The sequence below is a fragment of the Narcine bancroftii genome, chromosome 2 (genome assembly GCF_036971445.1).
Source record: "Narcine bancroftii isolate sNarBan1 chromosome 2, sNarBan1.hap1, whole genome shotgun sequence".
Classification (NCBI taxonomy): domain Eukaryota; kingdom Metazoa; phylum Chordata; class Chondrichthyes; order Torpediniformes; family Narcinidae; genus Narcine; species Narcine bancroftii.
The window spans coordinates 160,360,906-160,387,048 of record NC_091470.1 but is presented as its reverse complement, the minus strand read 5'-3'; the positions used below and the strand labels follow the sequence as shown (position 1 = coordinate 160,387,048).

The window sequence follows — 26,143 nt, the reverse complement described above, 5'->3', positions numbered from 1 at the left end:
CCTTATATGGAGGCTCCAAGACCTGCTGAGTTTCTGCAGCATCTGTGTTTTGACAACAAGTACAGCATCTGCAGACTTTAATGCTCCACTCCTGTTGCTTATTCAGGCAAGCACCAAATTATTTCACTCAGCTTGGAATTGAAAGAAGAACCTTTCCATTTTCTGGCTACTCTCCATGAATACTGATTGCTGCTGAGCGCCTCAACCAGAAGCTACACAAGTAATTAGCAAGGTTAGCTATGGGCTGGAATCTAATTAGGATTTTGTACATAGACGGATGGATACATGGAAGTGTAATAATTCGAAGATGAAAGTTAAATTCCCAGCAGTGACAGACCTGGTGGGATCTGAATTCTCACCTTTTTGAATTATTCGGTCTCAGAAGTTGTTTTAGCAATGTTCTCGAAGCATCAAGGGAAGAGGCAGAATCACCCAAGGTACCCAATTTCACTTGGGTAAAGCTCCTCCTTGGATACGACCTGAGAGAGGATGGACAATGGAGAAACGTCAACACTGCAGAGCAGTTTCTTGTTTTTTATGGTCCAGTGTGAACAGCCCACCTAGTATTTCAACACGGGTCGTTCACAAGCCTATTGAGAGGGTTGGCAGTGTGAGAGGGGCTTGCACAAACTCCTTGCAGACAGTGTGGGATTCGAACCCTTGTCCCGATCCCTGGCGCTGTAACAGCGTTGCGATCCAATCTCATTGTTTGCTAGATCGCCCCAAAATTGACATAATCAAATTTTGATAAATTGCCACATATTCCAATATCCAAGTCATTAAAAAAGTAAAAAATGCAGCAGATCTAGTCTTAAAAAGATGACCATTTATCACAGTTTGCTTCTTTAAAAATCTTTTTAAAATCCAAATTGATCTGATTACATTAGCCACAATTTGTTAACCAGCCTCTTATCAACACTTTCACTGAATTCCCTTTATCAATCTTCTGTTATTTAAGCCAAAAACATTCAACTAAGTCAGTCACACAAACTGCATTTATAAATCTCTAAGCTCTCCTTAAATCTCTCCCAGGGACTATTGGTTTTTTCCATAATTATTGTCTGTGAAATTCAAGTTGCCATATTTTTATAGATTTAATGGGTAAAATTCCCCAAAGTCAAATAATATTTATTCTTTCTGATATTGACTCTTCTTGTGTTTCCAGAATTTTATATTTTCTTTTCTTAATCTTTTCCGTTTCGGGTCTTATTGCACAGAAATGGGCCATTCAGCCCCTCATGTCCATGTTGAGATTGAAAACTTAGCTGAATGGTGCACCAACAACAATCCTACACTTGTGTCACCAAAACACAGGAGCAGATTGTGGACTTCAGGAAGGGAAACCCAGAGGTGCATGATCATTGGGGGAGGAGAGGGTGAGCAAATTTAAATTCCCGGGAGTTATCATCTTTCCTGGACCCAACATATTAATGTCATCATGAAGAAAACACACAGCACCTCTACTTTCTCCGGAGTTTGCAGAGGTTCGGAGTGACTTGGGAAACTTCTACAGATGTGTAGTGAAAGGTGTGCTGGCTTGTTCTAATCGCGGTTTGGTAAGGGGACGTTAATACCTCTGAGTGGAAACCCCTGCAAAAGATGGCGTGCACAGCTCAGTTCATCACAGGCAAAAATTTTCCCCACTTTCAAGAAAATGTACTAGGATCGCTGCCGTCAGAGAACAGCAGCAGCAATCATCGAGGATCCACACCATCCACTCTGCTTTCACTGCTGCCATCAGGAAAGTGGTTTAGGTGCCACAAGTCTCATACCACCAGGTTCAGCATCAGTTCCCACCCCTCCACCACACTCAGAGACTCATTTAAGGACTCTTACTCTCCACTTTATTTAACACTAAATATATACTTAATTTTTTTCCAATTTCTTAAAATTTTTATTTGTTTATGTTTCTTCTTATTTTTCTTGAGTACAGTTTACATTACCAAGGAATAGAAATTCTGCCTGGCCCACAGGAAACAATATTCTGCATGTGATGTTGTGTATGTCTTCTGACAATAAAGTTGACCTTGAACTTGAAGTATTTATCTCCATCTTATACAGCACAGTAACACGCCCTTTGGCCCAACTTGTCCATGTTGACCAAGATGTCAGCCCAAACTGGTCTGATTTCCCAAAACTAGTCCTTTTACTTGCACTTGTCCTGAGCCTTCTGTGTGCTGGTGATTCCCATGCTCATCTAGATTTCCTAAATGCATCGTCTGCCATCAGCTTTTCGGCATAATGTTCCAGATTCTAACCATTCTCTCTGACGTGGAAAAGTGCCCTGATGTCAAGGCATGCCTTTGGCTTCCAGAAGATGTTAACTTGATGGGGGGGGGGGGGGGGGCGGGGGGGGCGGGGGGGGGGCGGGTACGTACTTTTGGAAGATTCGGTGATGAGCGGAGGCTAAGTGAGGGGGCTCAAGTGAAGTTGATTTGAGCTGAATGGTCTGGTTCTGTGCAGTGGATGGCAACACCAAACTGAATCCCTCCCTCACACAGATCATCGCATCCCTCGAAATGTCTGGCACCTGTACTGGAAGCATCTGTTTTCTGCAAGAATTGTGGAGGATGATTGTCCCTTGGAGACCAAAATTACTTCTGCACTTCAGTTTCTCAATGCAACCTGCATATTTAATGCTGGCAGACCAACAAATAGCAGCAGTAGAACAGTAGCTTCAGGATCAGTACTGATAAATTATTGATGACAATATCTTGCCTTTCTGGAGGCTTTCAGAAAGTTTCACGTGAATTCTAGCTGGTGATGGTAACAAAACAGTTTATTTCCAACAGCTATCAGGCTCTTGAACTACTCTAATCATAAACTACTCCGACACCACCAAAAGACCTGTGTGCACTATTGAAACTTTTTTTTTCCTGCGCTAACTTCAGTGGTTCTCAGCGTTTTCTTTCCCTGTGCCATAAGTGCTCTGTATAAGGCATTGTTTAAGGTGGGATGTGAATGGGAAGGGAAGGATGAGAACTATTGCTCCGGACTTAATTGTTACTGAAATATTTTGCTTGAGAAAAATTGTTATTGGCCCATTTCCTTTGGAGTTCTGAAACCGTGCACATAACAAGTCATTTAGGTATGATTAAAACAGTGGTGTTCAAACTTTTTCTTTCCACCCACATACCACCTTAAGCAATCCCTTACTAATCACAGAGCACCGATGACATATGGATTACTTAAAATGTGAATAGATATCTTTGGTATTAATTTTCTGGGTGACTTGATTTGTCGTTTTTACAAAAGTGGCTGTTTTTCATCAACTCCACCCACATCTCGGCCTTTCACCCACACATTATGGCCAATTAACAGTGGCACATCAACCTCCCATCCTTTGTTTTGCTTTTTTTTAGTATGTGGGAAGAAACTGGTGCAGTTGTAGGGAGAATGTGCTAACTCCACATGGGCAGCCAGTGATGGTGAGATGGACTGCAGGTCACTGGAGCTGTGAGACCACAGTTCTATTGGCTGCAGCACTGGGCCTCCTCAGTGTTTTGGCCTTCCTGGATGACATAATCCCTGTCCACTTTGATGATAGAGGGTTGACTCATCTTCTCAATGTTAAGATGACACAATATTGACTGTGGGAATTGATGTTATCTGAATTTTACACCATCACTTTCTTGCAGTGGCCAATGAATTTAGAGATCTCTCTCCCGCATTTATGTGGGAGCCTTTGGGATTGGGGTGTTGGGGAGGGGGTAGATGTTGTGGGGCAAGGATGGGGTTCTACGAGCATGATGAAGTTAACAACAGGTGATTGAACACTACAGCTGGCCCTCTGGTCAGTCACTGCATGACACTGGCATTTTCTGATTTGAACCAGGCAATGTGTGAAAATTTGCGATTTAGTACAGTTAAACGTTATCAGGAGCGAGGCATCTCTGCATTTTTAAATCTCTTCCTTAAACCATGGGGCTAAAACACAGAAGTCTGCAGATTGTACTAAAAACGCAGAAATGCTGGAGGAACTTAGTAAGTCTTGCAGCGTCCATAAGATGTAAAGATATGTAGTGGACATTTTGAGCCAGAGTTCTTCTTCAAGGTATGAAGACCTTGAAGGGCTCAGACCTGAAATGTCAGTTATAAATCTTTACCTCATATGGACGCCATGAGACCTACTGAGTTCTAACAACCTTGCGTGTTACCCTGAATCACAGCACCGAGGATGGGGGCTTGCATTCTGATTTTTTTCCCCCCAGCCCTTTCCGACTGTGTTTAACAGTTGTACATTGAAGGTGGGAGAAGGCATTTCATGGTGATGACATGGAGTTCCCTCTCTCCCTTGTTCATCTTCATATTTTCAAAATCATATAGGATTTAGCATGTCAAACCTGTGCCTGCTCTTCAAGAGCCAATCTTATTCACCTGTTTGCCATTTCACATGGTTTGTTGTGTCAGTTTAATTTATTTGTGGCACATTGTGTCAAATTAATTTGTATTTGCTGTCTGCTAGTGTGTTTAACATGCTTGTTCAGACTGCAGCAAGCAAGAATTTTAATGCATCTATGCATAGAGAGCAGTGGGTGCTTGGAGTGCATTCCTGGGGGTGGTGGTGGAGGCTGGTAAAATGGAGACTGTTGACAGATTCTTCGACAGGCAAGTGGGGATGCAGAAAAAACCGAGGGTTACGGAGGTGAGAAGTAGGGAAGGTTTTGTTTGTTGAGTAGGTTTGTATAAGTCATCGCAACATCGTGGGCTGAAAGGCTGTTATGTTCTATATTATCTTGTACATGAATTTTTTTTAAAAATCATCAATGTGATCTGCAAATGTCACTCCTCTCCTAAGGGAGGGAGGAGGCAAAAGACAGGAAATTATAGGCTGCTTAGCCTAACTTCAGTGGTTGGGAAAAATTCTTGAGTCCATTATAAAGGATGAGGTTTTGTGCACAAGGTCACCCACTCACATTCAATGGTTACATGATGTCATGTCTTATTTTAGTTTGGGGGAAGAAAATTAGATGTCATATTAAAGATGTAAAGTCTGAATTTGGGGGACATTCGAGGATTGTTATCATAATCTGAGGATTGAAGTGGTGTGGATGGTCTGGGGAGTAGTGGTGCCTGGGGGCCGTTATTTGATTCATATTTACAATCTTGACAGATAACCTTGTTTAGAGGGAAGGGGTAGATTAGTAGGGATCGTTTTTCTTTTTTTAATTATTAAGACTAAAAGGTAAAGGGAGGTTTAACTACAGATCACATCGCAGAATAACATGATCACATCTGAGAAGGATAAAATATCTTCTGTAAGGAAATTTTACACGTATTATTTCTATAATTTTTGTTTTCACTATTTTTGGACATAGTACGAGTTACGATTTAAATGTTTAATTACTATAATTATAGAATTTGATGTCCTGAATGAAATAAGTTGTGTAATAACTATGGTTATGCTTCTCATTTACAATTGAGATGTGAAATGTTTATGATATATGTTATCATTCGTTTACCTTGTGTGAGGGGTTTCTGTAAAAGCTCGATAAAAAATATATATTTTTTAAAAAAGCACAAGATAAAATAGGCTGAAGTCGGTGCGGTTTCCATTCAGGGAGTTCTTGGCCGACAAATAAGTTGGAGTTCTTTGAGGAAGAAATGTGCAGGACAAACAAAGGAGAGTCGATGAATGTTGTTTACTTGGATTTTCAGAAGGCCCATGACCAGCTGCCTAACGTGAAGCAGCCCATGATGGTACTGGCATGGATTGAAGGTCAACTGGCAGTAGAATAAAGGGGGCCTCTGCTGGTGACTAGTGGTGTTCCATGGGGTCCGTGTTGGGTCCACTGTTTTCCTGCTGTATGGAAATGATTGAAATTATGAAATTGTGGCTTTGTGATGGGTGGAGGGACAGGTGGTGTTGAGGAAGTTGAGAGTCTGCGGAGCGGCTTGGATACATTGGGAGGATGACAAAGAAGTTGGAATACAGGGCGAGGAAGTGTATAGTCACACACAAGAATAAAGTAGAAAATGTTCTAAATTGGGAGAGATTTCAGAGAGTGGATGTGTTGGGAGTCCTAGTGCAGGATTTCCTGAAGGTTAATTTGCAGATTGAATCAGTGAGGAACGCAAATTCAATTTTAGCATGAACTTCAAGGACTAGAAGGTAATGGCAAGGATGTATTGCTGAGGCTTTTCAAGGCATTGATCAAAGCCCTTGGGTATATTACGAGCAGTTTTGATCCCGGTATCTAGAAAAGGTTGTGCTGGGATTGAAGGGGGTCCAAAGGAGCCAGGGATGAGGGGTCTGTTTTATGGCTCTGGGGCTGCACTTACTGGAGTTTAGAAGTTTTAGGGAGGGGGTGGGGGGGGGAGAATCTTATTTAAACATTAAGAATATCTAATGAGCTGGACTGAGTGCAGGTGGAGAAGATGTTTCCAGTGGTGAATCTGTGGAGGCCAAGTCATTTGAAGCAGACTTTGAGCTTGATCAGTAAGTGTGCCCAAGATTGTGGGGAGAAAGGCAGGAGAATGGGGTTGAAGGGAAAAGTATATCAGCTTGATATGAATGGTAGAGTATAACCGATGGGCTGAATGGCCTAATACTGCTTTTGAATCTTGTGGTGTTACCTTTCTCACATACCTATTCCACTTTGATTCTCCTGCCACCCTTCTAATTCAGGCACCAGTGAACCTACCAACAAATGTGTCTCATGTTTATGGGGATAAATTCACAGAGCGAGCATGCCAAATCCACTTGGACAAAGTTAGAGGTCAGGATGGCACAGCAAGCAGATCCACTGTCTCACAGCTCCAGCAGTCCAGGTTCAGGCCTGCCCACTGATGCTGCGAGTGTGGAGTTTGCAGGTTCTCTGTGGGCGAACATTGCTTACTTCTCGCTGCTTCCTCAACATTTGCTTGCCGTGAAGGCGCACAGATGCCGCGAAGCAAACCCCAGTGTCCTGCCAATTAGAGAAAGCAGCAAAAGAGAATCCCTTCAGCGACAGCGTCCGTGGATTCACCTCCTGCGCTCCCGCATCCACCACAAGCGCACAACTTCCTGTCCAATCTATTGACAGACCTAAGCTTCTAGTTATAGACCTCTGCGGCCAGGAACCTTTCAGCATCTAAGACCCTTCGAGGAGTCCTTCTTGCCCTCGGTATCCTCAGAAATCGTGGTCCCGATAACTCCACCCAGATTCTGTCACTCACCTAGCCATTTGGTGTAACTTACAGAGGATAATAACCTACCAATCTGAATGTCTTTCAGAGAAAGGAGGGAGTATTCATTGTAATATTATCCTCTACCCTCTTGTTTTTATTCTTACAGTACAGTTGTCTTGCCTGGGTAGCACACAAAACCAAATCTTTCATTGAATCTTGACACGTGAGCCTAAACAATTTAATTCTGCTTGGAGGTTTGAAGCCACGGATGGAAATTTATTCAGCTGTGGCAACATTTTTGGCTCTGGCTTGAAAATTTGTCAGAGCAGGTCAGGCTTCAATATCTACCAGATAGGTCCACAGCAAATCTGATCCAAATTTAGCACTGAACATAAGGATCGTTTTTGAAATGTACTGAAATCAGTAATGAGATGAATGAGCAGCCTACTTATTTTTTTAATAGTTGTGTTGAGCAGAACTCCCAGGGATTATCTCAAGAATTGCTGTGGGACAGTTTGGCATCCAAACACGGGCCACGGGCAAGTTGTGGTCAAAGGACTCGAGCAGGCTGCAGGATACCGGAGCCAGGTATCGGAGCTGGGATTTGAGAAGATGCCGAGGGCGAGAGGTGGCTCCTGAAGGGCCTCGGCTGTTGAAGGCTTACTGATCGTATCGGAGCACAGGCTGCCAATGGTCTGCACAGGGCAGCCTGAGGTGAATCCACACTCACTCAGTGTCTCTGAAATGACTTTTGCTTCTCTTTTTCTCATTGTTAGGGGTGCGGGGCACTGCTCGTGGTAACTCTTTGCCTTGCGGTAGGAAAAGTCAAAGTATATCATATGTATTACCTTGTGTATGACTGCGTGACAATAAAAGAAACTTTGAAATGGGTGCACAACACCTGTATGTTCTCTTCGTCTCAAAAGAAACCAATATTTCTGCTTTATGAATGTACGGAATGTCGGGCCAGAACAAGTACAGTTCTCACTGGGGCTAAAGCGGTCCCTTTTTTTTAAAAGGTGGCACAGTTAACGGCAGTTCTGCCTCCGAGCCCCAGCAATCCAGGTGCAGTCCCATCCTTCACCGTTGCTGGTGTGGAGTTTGTACTTTCTCCCAGTGACTGTGGGCCTCCTCACGTCTCAGTTGTCCTCCCACATCCCAAAGCTGCGAGTTGGCCGGTTAATTGGCCACCTTAAATTACCCCTGGTGTTTTGGTGAATGGTGGAATCTGAGGGGACTTCAAGTCCGGTTCATTGTCATCTGATATGTACAAGAACAACTTGATAAAACAGCGTTCTCCAGTCCTTGGTGCAAAGCATGCAAACAATACATAGCAATATTCATATATACAAATCACTAAATAAATATTGTTTCATGAGTATGAGAGTCTCGGATGGTTAGTGTGAGCAGTTCCTTTGGTCGTTCAGCCTTCTCACTGCCCTCGGGAAGTGGCTGTTCCTCAGTCTGGTGGTGCTGGCTCTAAGACCTGTGTCACTTTGCTGACGGGAGCAGCTGGTGTGTTTAGGGCGGAAAGGGTCCTCAATGATTTTGCCTGCCTTCTTTAGACAACAATCCGGGTAGATCACATCAATGGCGGGGGGGGGGGGGGGGGTGTGAAATGGAAGCTCCACTGATCTTTTTTGCCACTCTTTTGGTCCTGTGCATTGACCTCTGATGCATTTCTCTGCAGCAACTGTACCATTGATGGGAAGGGAGTTGTCTTAAAGGGTGCTTGATAGTTGGCATGAGCTCGGTGGGTCAAAGGGTCTGTTTTTGTATTTTTTTTAAATCTATGATCCAATCTCCACAGCCTCTTCAGTTGGAGCTGTCTGAGTTAAACCCATGGGGTTAGTGAAAAATCTGGAAAATTCCCAGCTCAAACCAACTGCAATATTTTGCCAAGGCAAATTAGGCATTTAATGGCTTCCTTTACATCTCTCTTCAAGTTTGGCCTGGCACCTTGGATCTGTCATTATTGCAGTCTTTCTGTCTTGAATGCTTTGACCTTGGAGGCTAGATGCATGTCATCTTCTCTCAAAAAAAGAACAGAAAATCTTCAATGCTTCCAATTTTTTAATTTGGAGAAATAAACTTCCTTCTCTTTCCCTATAATTGGTCTATTAAAAGCAATCTGCGTCTCACACACACAGCACAAATACAGAGATGGAAAAGATCTTGTTAAAGATGCTGCTAAAGAGAGAAGGGGAGTGTGGACTACAGCTACTTCTGGGGATTAAGACTGAAATTCTAACGGGAGTTGCCTGTGAGCCTTCACACATGGCAAAAGGTCATGGAATGTCTTTGTTCCTGTGGAAACAGCCAACTGACTGGCAAGTTCTTTCCCCTGAACTTGCTCTTACTCAGAGCAGGTCTACAAGGGTGACCCTCACTGGAAGCTGACTCCCAGCCAATTGTGAGACAGGGCAGGGTATTTCCAAATGCAATTGGGAAGTCCCTTCCCCAGAAATGCTTTGGCAGCCGCTTAATCCATGCAGGTCCCTGTCTGTCAAAAAAGCAATGTTTAAAATATTTTAACAATCAAATATGTAAAAATAATTCAATGGACCTCTTTTAAATAAGAAAGTAAATGTAAACTGTAATTTCCTTTACAGTGGCTCTTGTCCATTCTAGTGAATGTGCTCACTGGATATGAGGCAGGTTTAAACAGGGGCTGGTTTAATGGACAAACTCCCAGCACAAGGAATGCAATGGCAGAGCTTTAACTTGGGAATTGTTTTTGTTCAGATGTGAGAAAGTTTTGAGTTGATGTCATTGCCACCAGATCGGAATTTCACAGTGAAGCTTGAAATTTCTGTTTGAAACTGCCTGCATTTCTACAAGTTCGGGCCAACGTATTTATCCAGTGATTGAATCAAAATCGAAGTTATTTTCATAGAAGATTTACATTTTGATATAAAGAAAAATCCTAAAGTTATTAATAGATTGAGGATGATTCCCTGGAACAAAGAGTTCTATAATCAATATTTGGTTTGGAAATTAACTAACCAGGTTAGTTAATGGCCTACCAGAAAGGGCGTATTATAACTTTATTGTCATAGACATTTGTACAATGTACATGCACCAAAATTTGTACTTGCCGCAGCTGTTTTTAAAAAAAAATCTTTCAAAAACAATAATACAATGCTTAAATTAAAAAATGGACAAATAATTCAAAAATATAGGTTCAAGGTTCATTTTATCATATAATACTAAAAGTAATGTATGTGATATATCAACGATTGTTGGCTGTAAGGTAAATAGTTGCCATGAGCATTGCTCGGTGCCCCTAACAATGAGAGAAGGAGAAGCAAAAGTGTCCCTTCAGAGACGCTGAGTGTCCGTGGAGCCACACAGACCCCCCCCCCCCCCCCCCCCCCATGTCCTAGCCATTGGCCACCTGAGCTCCAGAAGTAAACCTCTGATACAATCAGGAAGCTTTCAGTGCCCAAGGCCCTTCTTCCCCTCTGCATCCTCTCAAATCCCAGTTCTGATTACGTGGTTCCCATATCTAGCTGGCGCGAGTCCTTCGACCTCAGGTCGCCCGCAGCCTGTGTGGGACCTTTAGCGGCTGAGCCCCTCTCTGGTCCTCTTCTGCAGTCACCTTAGCAGTAGGGTCATCTCCCAGGCTTCTTCACAACCGAGGTGTTCCTCCCACCCCCTTCCCCTCCCACCCCCTTCCCCCCCCCCTCCATTTCTGGTGCCCTGAACTGGTCTGTTGTTCCCCTCATGGCACAGGAACTACAATCTTGGACACTGCTGTCTTGGGCACAGACCTCCATGGTGGCAGGAATTTTAGCTCTTGGCATCAGGACGAGGCAGCACTGTGTCTCTGCTGCCCCTTCTCCCGGGACCAGCGCTGCTGATACAGCATCTCCGCCATTTTCTAAATAAATAATGATTCTTCACAGTTATCCTCAAGCAAATTAACAGTGCAGCCAATCCTTTAGTGGTATAGGAGCAGGTTCTGATGAGTGTAACAAGGGGTGGTTCAAGAGCCTGATAGCTGTTGAAAAGAAGCTTCTCTTGAACCTAGAGGTAATGGTCTTCAGGCTCCTGTACCTTCTGTCCAAAGGTAGCGGTGAGATTGTGACTGGCTGTTCTCCTCAAACCTATCAGCTGCAAGATTTTAGACTTTGGCTTGTCTAATTGTCATGGGATTTGTGATCACAAATTGTTAGAAATGATACTTGGTGGAACTACGCAAATATTTGTAATTAAATGAAATATTTGGCTTCATTCAGGCCCTGTGGATATCTCTAAATGTAAAAGTCGTGGATTCCCTTTTAAAACAACTATTAATAGTGAAAGGACAGATCTCACGGAAAGTTGGCCACAACTTTCTCGAAAGCTTTAAGTTTATAAACTCCCGAGAGGCTTGGATAAGGCAAATAATTGTCGGGTTTTTCCCCGTGTTAGTGGAATCTAAACTGGATTTAAGATTAGAGGGGAAAAGTTTAAGAAGGACTTGAGGGGCATCCTTTTCCACACACAGGGTGGTGGGTATCTGAAACGAGCTGCCAGAGGAAATTAAGGAGATGCAGACAACTGTAATCTTCAAAAGGCGGGCATGTGTATGGGAAAGGTTCGGAAAGAGACGAGCCGAATGCAGATAAATGGGACAAGCTTGGTGGCATGGATGAGTTGGGCGCAAGGGCCTGCTCTAAATCTAAAACTGGGATAGATAAAGAATAGCAAAAGGTGAAAATGAAAACAAGGTTAATGCACAATTTTTATTATTACATTATCAATGGAAATTTGGGCCCTTGAGAGTAAGTAGGTAATATTGCAAATGAAAATTAGGAAATGCAAGGCTGTTGAACAATTACATCGTCCTTGCAATCGTAAAAGAGGATAGGAATAATGTACCTGCCAAACCAGGGAAATTAATAATAAATCAAGCTCTGGAATTCACTTGTTAAGTCAAGTTTGTTATCATCTGATTGAATTTTAAATTAAATTTAAATTTTAAATTTAGACATACAGCACGGTAACAGGCCATTTCGGCCCTCGAGTCCATGCTGCCCAATTAACCAGTACGTTTCGAACTGTGGGAGGAAAACAGAGCCCCCGGAGAAAACCCATGCAATCACTGGGAGAATATACAGACACACCCCAGTTCCGATGGCTGGCACTGTAAAGGCATTGCGCTAACAACCTGGCAAAATGGCATTCTCTGGTCCTCTGTACAAAACACGCAGACACACAACCAGACATAACACAATACATAGGCAGGACAAGTATTCATATATACAATTTTTTTTGTTGTAAATATGAGGGTCTCTGATGGTTAGTGAGAAGTTCCTTTGGTCGTTCAGGATTCTTACTGCCTGCGGGAAGAAGCTCTTCCTCAGCCTGGTGGTGCTGGCTCTGGTACTCCTGTATCACTTCCCCTGACGGGAGCAGCTGAAAGGTGCTGTGTGCATAGTGGTCGGAATCCTCAACAATTTTGCACGCCCTCTTCAGACAACGATCCTGGTAGATCATGTTGATGGGAGTGAGGGAGACTCCAGTGATCCTCTCTGCCAATTATGATGGTAACGGTAAAGGTAAACAAAACACTTGCTGACGTAGCATTAAAGATTAACAAAGCCCCGGAGAAAGTTTCTCCATTCCTGCACGTTAAAGATTGAAACAGGCAATTGACCAGGTTTTGCTCTTGTTTTTCAGAAATTCAGGATTTATTTATTTTGCATTGAGGCAACTGTAACTTCCTTTTAAAGCAAAAGAAAGTGAGTAGAAAAAAATGAATAATTAACTTTCCTGTTGTGTGATACCTATCAAAGGGAATGTGATGGTACAGATTCTATCACCAATGTGTCTATGTACATATGGACAGATGGTTGTGTAGGATGACTGTGATTGGCTGAGAGTGTAGCCACACCTACTGGTAGGTCTTATAGGATTGCTCCTAGCCAGACCAGGTCATTCTGGACTGGTCGACCTACTTGTGATATGCTCCAGTCTTTTAGTTAATAAAAGCCTTGGTTTGGATCAACAAGTCTTTGGTTCTTTTGACTTGCATCATGGGGAAATTGCTGGAATTTATAATTAAAGAAGTAGAAGGTTGAAGAAATTTAAGACGATTAGAATCGATATGGATTTGAAGAGGTAGTTCAAGAGTTAGGAATGTAATTGAAATTTTTGAAGAAATAAATGAAGTGGTGGATGGTCGACAAGCAATAGGAATTCTGGCCGATCGATCCAGTGATTGAATCACCTCATGATTTTAATTTAAAGTGATTAAATAAACCTGGAACTTAACAGAAAGCTTGTCTGAGTAACCGTGAGGCGACCGCATTATTGTAAGAGTTGGTCTGAAGCAGCGCCATCCTTTGGGGAACGAACTCGGCAGGTCCTTCCTTGGTTTGACTTGAACTTGGTGCGAGATCTACTGATGTAGCTAATCCTCGGCTCTCTCCCCACTTGAGGGCCAATGGAGGATGGCCAACGATTGCAGGCATTGCCAGCGATACTGACATTCATGAGTAACTATACATATTTTTGTGTGGATCCCCAGATGACATTCATTCAGTAAGGCTTCTTGCAAGAGATTGTCAGTTCAAGTTAATATTGAGGTTCATCCACTGCAAATCTGGTAAGAAATGAATGTTTGGAATAATGTAAACATAAAAAAGCTTTAATGTAACAGATTTTGAAATGTGATTAAATACTTTCAATTAATTAACAATGCAAATTGTACCCTCCTTTTCCTTTCCAGTTGCTCTTGTCCATGGATAAGATGAGCATGAGGTTGTTGTCAGACAGATAGTACTATGTACACATGTCTGTATTTCCTTGCTGTTGCTGAACATGCACTTGTAAACTGATTGAATTCCATTAAGAGACAATAAATACACAAGGGAGATAACACTGAGTATTCCTAGTGCACAAAGAGTGACTTCTTTTCAGTACAAACGTCATTGGTGTACTAAAGGGAAGTTCAAGAGTCCGATTGCTCTGGAAACAAATTGCTCTTGAACCTATCTCGCTTTGTGCATCTTCTGCCCGAAGATAATTGTGCCCAGGGTGATTGGGGGGGGGGGGGGAGTCCTTTGCAATGTTGGTTGCCTTCTCAAGGCAGCACTTTGCATGGATGGGAGGTCAGTGCCCGCCATCGACCTCAGTATGTTTGCTACATTCTGTGTTCCAGGGCACTTTCAGGTTACGATGCTTTCCACCGTGCATCCATAGATGTTCGATCCAGGGCACTTTCAGGTTACGATGCTTTCCACCGTGCATCCATAGATGTTCGACCATCTCATGACATGCCAATTCTCCTTCATGGATTTCTCAGAAGATGCAGGCGCTGACTCCAGGAGAGGTCTTGTGAGCTGCGCACTTGAAGGCTGCGACTCTCTCCACCTCTGTCCCATCGATACCAACAGGTCTGTGGCCTCTCGGCCATTCCTTCCTGAATCCAGTAATGATCTCCTTGGCCTTGGTGATGTAGAGAGCATGATTATTGAGCTGGCACCATCCAGCCAAGTTCTTGATCTCCAGCCTATGTTCTGGCTCACTATTTCCAGTTATTCGGAGGACAACAGCAGTGGTGTCGTCAATGAATTTGTAGAGCGAGCTGGAGGTGAACTTGGCTGCACAGTCGTGGGTGAACAAGTAATAGAGCAGGGGACAAAGCAAAGTGCCTGAGGGTTCCCCCCGTGTTGATGGTTATCGAGGAGAAGGTGGCATTGCCGATGGTCATTGATTTGGATCTGCTGATGAAGTCGAGTCCATCAGATTGGTCATGCTGGTGTGATGGTTTTGAATGCCGAGGCATTGATGTAAGTGTTCTTGTGGTGGGAATTCGGGAGAGGGGTATGATTAACAAGAACCAGGTTACTGAGGAAGAAGTTAGGAAATTTACTTCCTGACGAAGATGATAAAAGCCGTGGATGCTTTGTCACTTCATCTTTCTAAAAGATGTTTAACGTGACTCCAAATCCCTTTGCTCTCCTGACAAGACGGGTGGATTGGTTCAAAATCAGGCCACCCATAACTTCTTTTGGGGGGGCCTGAAATACATTTTCCTAATCTTTCTCTTCATTTCAGTAGGCTTCCCAATAACATTTTATAGTCCTCTAATTAGCACATGTTGTATGTTCTGAGATTTCCCTCTTGCATTGAAGGTTCTTTCTTTTTCTTTCTTTGGCTTGGCTTCGTGGACGAAGATTTATGGAGGGGGTAAATGTCCACGTCAGCTGCAGGCTCGTTTGTGGCTGACGAGTCCGATGCGGGACAAGCAGACACGGTTGCAGGGGAAAATTGGTGGGTTGGGGTTGGGTGTTGGGTTTTTCCTCCTTTGCCTTTTGTCAGTAAGGTGGGCTCTGCGGTCTAATGATTTATATAATGATTTATATAACGCCCTTGTTAGCTGAAATCCACTTTTCAAGATCTTTTCTCTTGCACTGCCTCTGAAAGCCTCCAAAATTCCTACCCATGACAAAACAGCCAAGCCATTGTGCCTTCCTCAATGTTTTCCATGCCCGTGCTGGATGCCTACATCCCTTCCTGTATGAGAACAGTTCGCCAATGGGGGGACTCACACCTGAATCAAAATAGAGGCCAATGTGGAGAAAAGCAGTGTGCACTGGTGATGGTGTGGGGGTCATCGGGGTGCAGTGGTACCCATGCAGGGCATGTTGATGTGCAAAAGTGCCAGCACAGTTTGAATCCTTAACGCTTCTGGATAATCCCTCCATTGCCATGGCCCTCCCTCTCTCTGAGTTAAGTGTCACAAGCCACCCTGGCTTTGTGAACCACATCCCACCACTTAAGGTTGCTCCATCGAGATGAGTGGTCATCCATCTCCAATCAGGCCTGATAGTACCTCTGTGGCATTTTCCATGTGAAAACTGTGTTATAGATAAGGGGACAGTATTTTTCTGCTGCAGATTGATTGAGGTGGGAATGACTGAGCCACAAGATGGCGCTGCACTCATGCTAAACTAAACCAGGTTGAGAGCATTGGTTCGCAACCTTTTTCTTTCCACTCATATATCACTTCAAGTAATCCCTACGCCATAGGTGCTCTTTGATTAGTAAGGGATTGCTTATGTGGGTGGGAATAAAAAGTTGAAAACCACTGTTTTAATTGTACCTAATTGACTCATTATGTGCATGGTTTCATAACTCCAAAGGGAATGGACCAATGACAATTTTTCTCAAGCAAAATATTTCATTAACAATTGGGTCTAGAACAATGATTCTCAACCTTCCCTTCCCACTCTTTAAGCAATCCTTTACTAATCACAGAGGACCGATGGCACAGGGATTACTTAAGGTGGTATGTGAGTGGAAAGAAAAAGGTTGAGAACCACTGGTCTAGAGAGAAGGTCTGAGTCGTGCAAGGGACCATTCAGAAATTGGAGACTGGCTGTTTTAAATAACCCGGAAGAGGCCTCCACTCATAAGCTGTCAAGTGGGATCTAGAAACCGGACCATGTCAGATATTACTCGCTATGTTTGCTGTGTTGGACTTGCTCGACACTCACCAAGGGGGTGACTGGTTTAATGTGGGAGATCTGTACTTCGATAGTTTGCAAACTCGTGATGAGTGAGGTGCTTCTCCCTCGAAGTCTGACCTTGGTAACAGCCTCCCAAATGTTTCACAGATGCATTCAGGGGGAATGTGAGTGACACTGTCCTATTTAAGAGAATTGATCATAAGAATGAAGACAGAGCCCAACTGGTTATATTTACTGTATGTTTTATGAATAAAATACAATCATGGAAATATTGTATCTTGATGGAAGATAAGGGGGTGTGAGGAATCAAACCAATCTATTGGGGCAGTTTTTTTGGACCAATGGAAAGTCAACATTCTTCAATCAAACCTTTTCAATACTGTTCTCCGGCCGCTTTCAGCTGCACTCTCCGCCAAGAATGTTCCTGCAGAAGTGGATGCAGACCTATGGAATCGTCGTTCAGGTGGCAGTCCTGAAAGTGCTGCGCTGCCCACCTGAAAGGGACAGCTGCACGGGAGGCGCTTCGGAGCGCACGCTGGCTCCTGCCCACTGTAGCTTTCAGGCAGCTGCATTCAGGTGCCCAGCGGTACTTCAGTGATCCGGTGATTAACCCTCCTCCGGGAGGGATAGAAAGTGCGCCTCGGAGGGGCCTCGTGCTCTTTCAGGTGGGTACCCCGAGAGCCACCTAGGGGTGGAAAATGTGGCTTTACATCGGGGTATTCTGGCCACCTGAAAGTCTCTGATTCCTGTTAGTTGGCTAATTTCCATGCATGCTATTCTGGCTCCTTTCACTTGTGCATTCTCATTGAGAGGCTGATAAAAGGTGAAGGCTCCATTGTCATGTAAAACTACATTTAGACTAACATACATGTGCTCCAAGAAAAGTGCAGAGAACAAAACAAAGGACTCTACATCACCTTTGTTGACCTCACCAAAGCCTTCGACACCGTGAGCAGGAAAGGGCTTTGGCAAATACTAGAGCGCATCGGATGTCCCCCAAAGTTCCTCAACATGATTATCCAACTGCACGAAAACCAACAAGGTCGGGTCAGATACAGCAATGAGCTCTCTGAACCCTTCTCCATTAACAATGGCGTGAAGCAAGGCTGTGTTCTCGCACCAACCCTCTTTTCAATCTTCTTCAGCATGATGCTGAACCAAGCCATGAAAGACCCCAACAATGAAGACGCTGTTTACATCCGGTACCGCACGGATGGCAGTCTCTTCAATCTGAGGCGCCTGCAAGCTCACACCAAGACACAAGAGAAACTTGTCCGTGAACTACTCTTTGCAGATGATGCCGCTTTAGTTGCCCATTCAGAGCCAGCTCTTCAGCGCTTGACGTCCTGCTTTGCGAAAACTGCCAAAATGTTTGGCCTGGAAGTCAGCCTGAAGAAAACTGAGGTCCTCCATCAGCCAGCTCCCCACCATGACTACCAGCCCCCCCACATCTCCATCGGGCACACAAAACTCAAAACGGTCAACCAGTTTACCTATCTCGGCTGCACCATTTCATCAGATGCAAGGATCGACAATGAGATAGACAACAGACTCGCCAAGGCAAATAGCGCCTTTGGAAGACTACACAAAAGAGTCTGGAAAAACAACCAACTGAAAAACCTCACAAAGATAAGCGTATACAGAGCCGTTGTCATACCCACACTCCTGTTCGGCTCCGAATCATGGGTCCTCTACCGGCACCACCTACGGCTCCTAGAACGCTTCCACCAGCGTTGTCTCCGCTCCATCCTCAACATCCATTGGAGCGCTTACACCCCTAACGTCGAAGTACTCGAGATGGCAGAGGTCGACAGCATCGAGTCCACGCTGCTGAAGATCCAGCTGCGCTGGATGGGTCACGTCTCCAGAATGGAGGACCATCGCCTTCCCAAGATCGTGTTATATGGTGAGCTCTCCACTGGCCACCGTGACAGAGGTGCACCAAAGAAAAGGTACAAGGACTGCCTAAAGAAATCTCTTGGTGCCTGCCACATTGACCACCGCCAGTGGGCTGATAACGCCTCAAACCGTGCATCTTGGCGCCTCACAGTTTGGCGGGCAGCAACCTCCTTTGAAGAAGACCGCAGAGCCCACCTCACTGACAAAAGGCAAAGGAGGAAAAACCCAACACCCAACCCCAACCAACCAATTTTCCCTTGCAACCGCTGCAATTGTGTCTGCCTGTCCCGCATCGGACTTGTCAGCCACAAACGAGCCTGCAGCTGACGTGGACTTTTTACCCCCTCCATAAATCTTCGTCCGCGAAGCCAAGCCAAAAGAGAAGACATGCTGTGGTCTAGTGCCCCTCACAGAAATGAGGACCCAGCAAGGAGCAAACTCATGACCCCTGGTTTACAAGACCAGTGCTCTAACCACTGAGCTGGGAGAGGCACCTTATCAAATGCCTTTTGAAAGTTTCCCATGCATCACCTCCACTGCATTTCCCTTTCTGTCACCATCAAAATACTGGGCGTGATAGATCCATGGCTGGCTTTTTCTTATCAATCTGCACTCATCCAGTGGGCCTAGTAATTCTGCTCCTGATTAATGTTTCTAAAACTTGCCCCACCACAAAAATTAACCTGATTAGTCTATGGTTGATGGATTTATTGTATTATCCTTTAGGAACAAGGGTATGATATTCAGGATCTTTGTACTTCCCCTGAATGTGGGGGTGGGTATATGAATACAGCAATTTGGGATGAATTCCATGGCAACCAGGTGATGTCTTTTGTTGAGCACACTGCCTGCCTCTTCTATCAATTTCTACCCCATTCAAAATCTGTCTTAAATTTCACATTGCTGACTGGAAATGATCTTGTGGACGGAGGAGAGGCAGGCCAGTGCCAGCTGTGCTCTGACAAGTCAAATTCTACTCGTGGCCTACAACAGCCGTTTGTTTGGTGTGAGTGCAAGAACAAAGAGCGACAGAGATTGGTTGCTTCTGGGCACCAATTAATGTTTGATGGTTCTTTGAGCCTTGAAGTGGGCATTCCTCTTGCATCACCAGGGCACGCACCATTTCCAGTGTCTTCCCAGAGGATTTTGAACATTTGGAGATAATCTGCGAATACGCTGATGATATCACGGTAGTGGGTTGTATATATTTTTGTAAGTGATGAGTCAGCATACAGGAGGGAGATTAAAATCTTGGCTGAACGACACACCAGCAATCACCTCGCACTCAACGTCACCAAATCCAAGGAGCTGATTGTTGACTTCAGGAAGGGAAAACCAGAGGTGTACGATCCAGAGATCAATGGGGCATCAGAAGTGGAGAGGGTGAACAAATTTAAATTCTTGGGAGTCACTGTCTCATTAGTTCTTTTCTGGACCCAACACGCTAATGCATTGTGAGGAAAGTACGTCAGCACCTCCACTTCCTCGGGAGTTTGCAGAGGTTTGGAATGACCTCGGAAACCCTGTAACATTTCTACAGAGGTGCGGTGGAAAGTGTGCTGACCGGCTGCATCATGCTGTGGGGAAACCAATACCCTTGAGTGTAAAAAAAGAAGCCTTGCAAAACTGTAGTGGGCACCACAGGTAAAACCCTTCCCACCATCAAGAATATCTGCAGGGAACGTTGCTGTCGGAGGGCAACAGCAATCATCAAGGATCCATATTACCCAGCACACGCTCTGTTCTTGCTGGTATAGATGCCACAAGACTCTCACCACCAGGTTCAGGAACAGCTGCTACCCCTCCACCATCAGACTCCTCAACAACAAACTCTTACTTTTGCACTTTATTGATTTTTAAAAAAAATCTGTATTACACAATTTGTTTACATTTCTTTATTTTTTACATGCGTACATTGCAGATTTTTTTTTTTGTTCTACTAATAGTGGTAATTCTGTCTGGCCCACAGGAAAAATAATCTCAGGGTTGTAAATGAAGTCATGTATGGACTCTGTCAAGAAATCTGAAATATTCTGAGCTTCCTCTCCCATCTGGAAATTGGACTAAAGTAAACCAGACTGCAATATTCATTGGAGCTAATGACAGCATGAGCTTCTGGAGTCATATGTACATCATTAGAAATGAGGGTTGATTGGACTGAAGTGTTGCAAGTTCACCTGTAGGAACACTTTCAGGAAAAGCTCCAAAGCTTTAAGGGAATTATGAGGGGTATAGATAAAACGTAAGCAGGCTTTCCCCACACCCCCCACCCCGCCACTGAGTTTGGGTGAGAGGAGAACTCCAGAATATGAGTAAAGGGTGAAATTTTCAGAGAGAACATTTGGGGGAACTTCACGCAGTGGCGAGAGGGGGGGGAACCAACCTCCAGCTGAAGTGGTGAATGTGGGGCTCAAATTAGACTTTTAAGATAGGAGGCAGAATTAACATAGCAGTTAGCACAACACCAGGTACTGAGCCAGAATCCGACAAGTCTGTCAGACGTTTTTATGTTCTCCCCTTTCCTGGTTGAGTTTCCTCAGAGTGCTCCGGTTTTCTCCCACCCTTCAAAAACGTGCAGGAGTTGTAGGCCAATTGGTGTGTTCAGGTGGCTTGGGCCTGTCGGCCAGAACAGCCTGTTACTGTGCTGTATGTTTAAGTTTAAAAATAAGTTGAATGGGTACATGGATGGGAGGGATAAGAAAGACTGTGGTCTGGGTGCAGGTGGCAGAATAAATGTTCGGCACATTTCTGTGCTGTAGTGTTCCATGGTTCGATGGAATCCCCACCGTCTGCTGGACGTTTATGCCCTGTGTACAGGGCAGCTAATTGATACAAAGCCAAGTACACAGTATTGTGGGCTCTCGTATCTTGCCTGGCTTTGACATTTCTCCTCCACTGCCAGGTAATGGGGAAGTGACCTCAACTGGCTATTCTTTTCCATGGTCTGCCTTGTCGTGGGCGCATCAGTATACGGGTGATGAATGTCGGATGCAGGAGGAGGAGAGTGAAACCGTCAGGATCATCCGTGTGGCGGTGAGCCAATGAGAAGGTGGGAGGAGTTCAGCTGGGTGGTGTTCGGGGAGTTGTGTCTCGTGAATGATTAAAAAGGAAAATAGTCTTCATGGTGTGCTGACAGAAACGAGCAAGTGTATTCTTTGTCTGTAAGCTGTGGTGAATCAGTGTTGTTACAAGTGGTGACCCTGACGTGATTTGAACACACAGCCTTCTGATTTAAAATGGATTGTGATGAGGATAAACCCCTTACAGGAGCTGTTGGGGAGGTCAAACTAAAGATTGCACCCCTTTTTATTAATGGTTCACAATCCTTGAAGCACGTTTCTCTGCCCTCGGTGTGACGAGTCAGAAGACAAAAGCCGCTTTACTTGTGGAGCGTCTTCTAGAGCAGATTGCCTGTGAAGTGGAGGGTGTCTCAGTGGATCCGGATTGTAATCTCCCATACGACATGCCTAATTACGAGCTGATAACAGCCAAGGCGAAAGGCAACCATCACAGATGTTGAGGAGGTGGTGCAGGCCAGCTGGGACAGATCCTGTCAAAGGAGAATTTTGGAAACAGAGGATGCTTCAAGGTTTACCTCGTCATGTTCAAGAGCTTTTAGTGAGTGTCTTTTGAATGTCCACCCTTGGTCAGTTGGTGGATTGTGCTGACCTTGTTATGTCCACGACCTCTGCATTGAAGATAGAAAGATTGGTTTCTTCCCCAAGTCAGCAGGTGCAAATGGAACTGGAACAACTGCTTACTGCGCCTTGTGTAGCTCCAGCACCTTCTCAATCGAAGGTAAATCCAAAAAACCATAAACGTTTGGAGATGATGCTGTGCATGCTTTCAACGATGTGAAGACTGCACTTGCAAATGGCACGATGGTTATACACCAAAAGCCCAATGCCTTTCCCTCTCTTACCAAAGATGCTGTGGGCCAGCATTAGAACAATGGTTCCATGGGCAATTGGAACCTCTGGCGTTTTTTTTTTCAGCCAAGTCGTCACTGGCTCAGACAAAGTATAGGTCGTTTGGTCGAGAACTCTTGGCCATCTATCTCGCAGTAAAACATTTCCACTTTTTATTGGAAGGTCGTCCTTTCACCATTTATACAGACCACCAGCCTCTTACACATACTGAAAGTACAAGCTCACATCTCTACTCACTCAGAGATATCTAGCACTTGGACTTCATCTTACAATTCTCATCCGACATACGGCACATCCGAGGAAAAGCGAATGCCGTGGCCGACGCCCTGTCTAGGCACAACATTGATGCCTTGTGTACAACTTCTGCCATCGATTTCACTGCCATGTCTCGTGCACAGCACATCAATCCCAATCTCATTCGGTGTTGCCAGATTTCACCCCCTCCCCACAGGAAGGCCTAGGCCTTTTGAGCCAGCAGCTATGAGGTGGGAGATTTTCGAGTCTCTTCACAATCTTTCACATCCTGGTGAAGAGCATCAGTCAAACTAGTTATGGAATGTTTTACCTGGCCTCATATTAAACGGGATGTTGGGTTATGGGCAAGGACCTGCTTGCCATGTCAATCCTCATGTCAATCTCCAGACACATGAAATCCAAGCTGGGGGATTTTGTTGTTCCAAATTCCTGTTTCCAACATGTGCATTGAGATTTGATAGGCCCACTTCTGCCTTCTTGGGGATATGCCTATCTGTTTACATGTGAAGGCCAGCCTACCAGATGGCAAGAGGTTATTCCTACCATTGACATCTCTGCGGAGACCGTCGCTAGGGCTTTCGTGGATCACTATATTCCATCTTTCACTGTTCGGGTTGATATTACAATGGATCGAGGTTCTCAGTTCAAGTCGGTGTTTTTCCGATCTTTTTTGGCACTACCTGTATTTGCACTACAGCTTGCCATCTGCAGGCCGACAGCCTCGTTGAAGGTTTCCATCAACAACTGAAGAAAGCATTGACAGCAGGTGGTGATGCATCTATGTGGAGCGAACGTTTGTCCGTGATTCTCCTTGGAGTGCGTACTGCTGTTAAGGCAGATCTTGGATGTTCAGCAGAAGAGCTAGTTTATGGCTCTACGTTAACCTTGCCAGGCGAGTTTGTGAATCTGAGTCGAAGCAGAACACTCTATGATCCAGCAAGTTATGCTGTTCATCTTCGGGAAAACATGGGCTCACTCCAGCCTACTCCTACATGGCAGGTGTCACCTGGAATGTACGTGCCAAATGATTTACAACACTGTACTCGTGTGTTCCTCTGACATGATGCTGTTCGAAAACCACTTCAGCCCATTGGTGATGGTCCTTTTCAGGCCTCATGTTGTCACCCGAAAAGTTTTGTAATTGACAGGAATAGAAAAGCTCACACAGTTTCCCTTGACAGGTCGAAGGCAGCATATATCGATGGTCCATATCATTGCATCGGAGCCAGAGCCAGAGTCAGGGGACCAGTCACACCCTTGCCAGTCTCGACTATGCGTCGCCCATCTAGCACTGTAGTGAGGTCGGGCTGAACTGTCAGCCCCCTGGACAGTTACATAGCAGGACAGTTCCAATCAGTCACCTCCTTTCATGGCTCAGAGGCTGTTTGTGAAGTGGGGGGGGGGTGGGGGTGCAGTTGTGTCAGACACAGGAGGAGGAGGAGAGTGAGAGTGTCGAGATCACCCGTATGGCGGTGAGCCAATGAGAAGGTCAGAGGGGTTTAACTGGGTGGCATTTGGGGAGGCAGCGTTGTGCCTCGTGAATAATAGGAAAGTCGATTTCGTGGAGCTGAAAGAAACGCGGGAGTCTGTTTGTTGTAAGCTGTGGTGAATCGGTGTTGCTATAGCTTTTCATTAATAAAGATTCTCCTGTTCTGCCTCTCTTCTTACAGAAAAGTCCTCATTGGGGAACTGAGATATTTAGCAGCATTTCTGCACACCTTGTAAACTTCCCCATTCATTCTGAAGCTTAATGTTTTGATTGTCAACATTTTTTTTAAAAGAGAAATGTTAGTACAGGGGAGTGGAACTAAATCTCCCTGATCACTATCAGAGCTTAAGTGCTCAGGGCTTGTGCAGCATTGATCTGGCAGATGTCACTCAAAAGCAGTGCCAAGACCAAGGTGCTTAAGATGGTTGAGGGGTAAGGAACTTGGAGTGCATGAGTTTCAAAAGTCCAGAGAATAATGTGTGAGGGCGTATCAGCAGAGTGGTCCTGCTGTTGCTCCAGGAACTCTTCTGTGGCCATCTCGTGTGAGTGTTTGATATAAAGATAATACACCTTATGCAACATAGTGTTTTATGGACTCCCACACTATAGTGATGGGGGTAAGGAGTCACCCATGTTCACGAGGCAATGGTATCTCTCCAAATGACTGAGATCCGAACCGGTTGCTGGAGCAGTCTGTAAATCCTGCAACCACGCCATGATCAGGAATGTCATCATTAATCAAATGATTCCTTTGGCTCCGATAGCTCAGTGGTTAGAGCACTGGCCTTGTGGAACCAGGGGTCGCGAGTTTGTTCCTCGCTGGGGGCCTAATTTCTAGGAGGGGCTCTGGTCAAAGTGGCGACTCTCTGTCTTCCCTACAAAGCATTTCATGTATGATACATTCCAAATGTAGTATTACGTGACCATAATGGAACCTTTACCTTTTTTTTTGCTTTGTTTTATTAACCCAACTTGGTGCCCCCATGGAAAATCCAGAGCATGACCACCAGATTCCCAGCCTACAAACACCGAGAATCTACGATATCCTTGAAAATGTTGGAACTGTTTATCAAAAAGCACAAATATCCAGAATCAAGGAGGGGCAAACCCAATGGATCAAAAATAGTCAAAGGAGAAGTGAGCAGGGTCCCATCCCGCACTGAGATACAAAAAAAAAGTTGTCCAATGTTGATTGTTCCCGGGACAATCTTTTGTCTAATTCCATTGCTACTTCTTCTGAGACAATTTAGCTGCTTCACTTCAATCCTCTGAATCTCTTTCTGTGATATTGTAATCTCTATCCACATTGTCAATGTGTCGATTTCCTTGCTCCATCTTAGTTATTTCTTCCCTGTGTGCACTCAAAATGAATTCTGTTTTTTTTTCCCCCATTTGTGAGACATAAAGCACTTCAGCTTGAAAAAAAAATTCCACTGACTCTCAACCCCTTTGAAGAGGGGTCCATATTTGCTCTTTCTCCAATATCCTGGCAGTTTATTTTCTCCATGTGTGTTTGTCTAATTCTCTTTGCATGTCCACTGTTGAATTTGTGCACAACCCAAAAATGCTGGAGGAACTCAGCAGGTCACACAGCCTCCTTTGCATGTTAAAGATGTTAATGAATTACATTCCAAATCCTCATCATTTTTCTCTATGTTTGCACTTGCGATGAACCTATCTCCAGCTGCGCCTCTGACATCAACCCTTTAGCCACTGGTTTTAAACCAGTGGTTCTCAACCTTTTTTCTTTCCACTCGCATACCACTTTAAGTAATCCCTCTGCCATAGGTGTTCTGTGATTAGTAAGGGATTACTTAAGGTGGTATGTGAGTGGGAAGGGAAGGTTGAGAGTCACTGCTCTAGACCCAATTATTACTGAAATATTTTGCTTGAGAAAAATTGTATTGGCCCATTTCCTTTGGAGTTATGAAACTGTGCACATAACGAGACAATGAGGTACAATTAAAACTCATATTCACAGAGCACCGATGGCATAG

General features: G+C 44.5%; 1 protein-coding gene across 5 annotated transcripts in view; it reads left to right on the top strand.

The window, feature by feature from the left end:
* LOC138754543 (kazrin-like) overlaps positions 1–26,143 on the top strand; it is a 539,176-nt gene that overhangs the window by 34,264 nt on the left and 478,769 nt on the right. The window contains exons 1-2 of one of the 5 annotated variants that reach the window (XM_069918953.1): positions 12,750–12,839; positions 13,628–13,705. The exons of the other annotated variants lie outside the window; for them this stretch is intronic. The gene's annotated coding sequence lies outside the window, so the exon portion shown is untranslated. Of the gene's footprint in view, positions 1–12,749; positions 12,840–13,627; positions 13,706–26,143 lie in introns of those variants that run through there. 5 annotated transcript variants of the gene reach the window in all.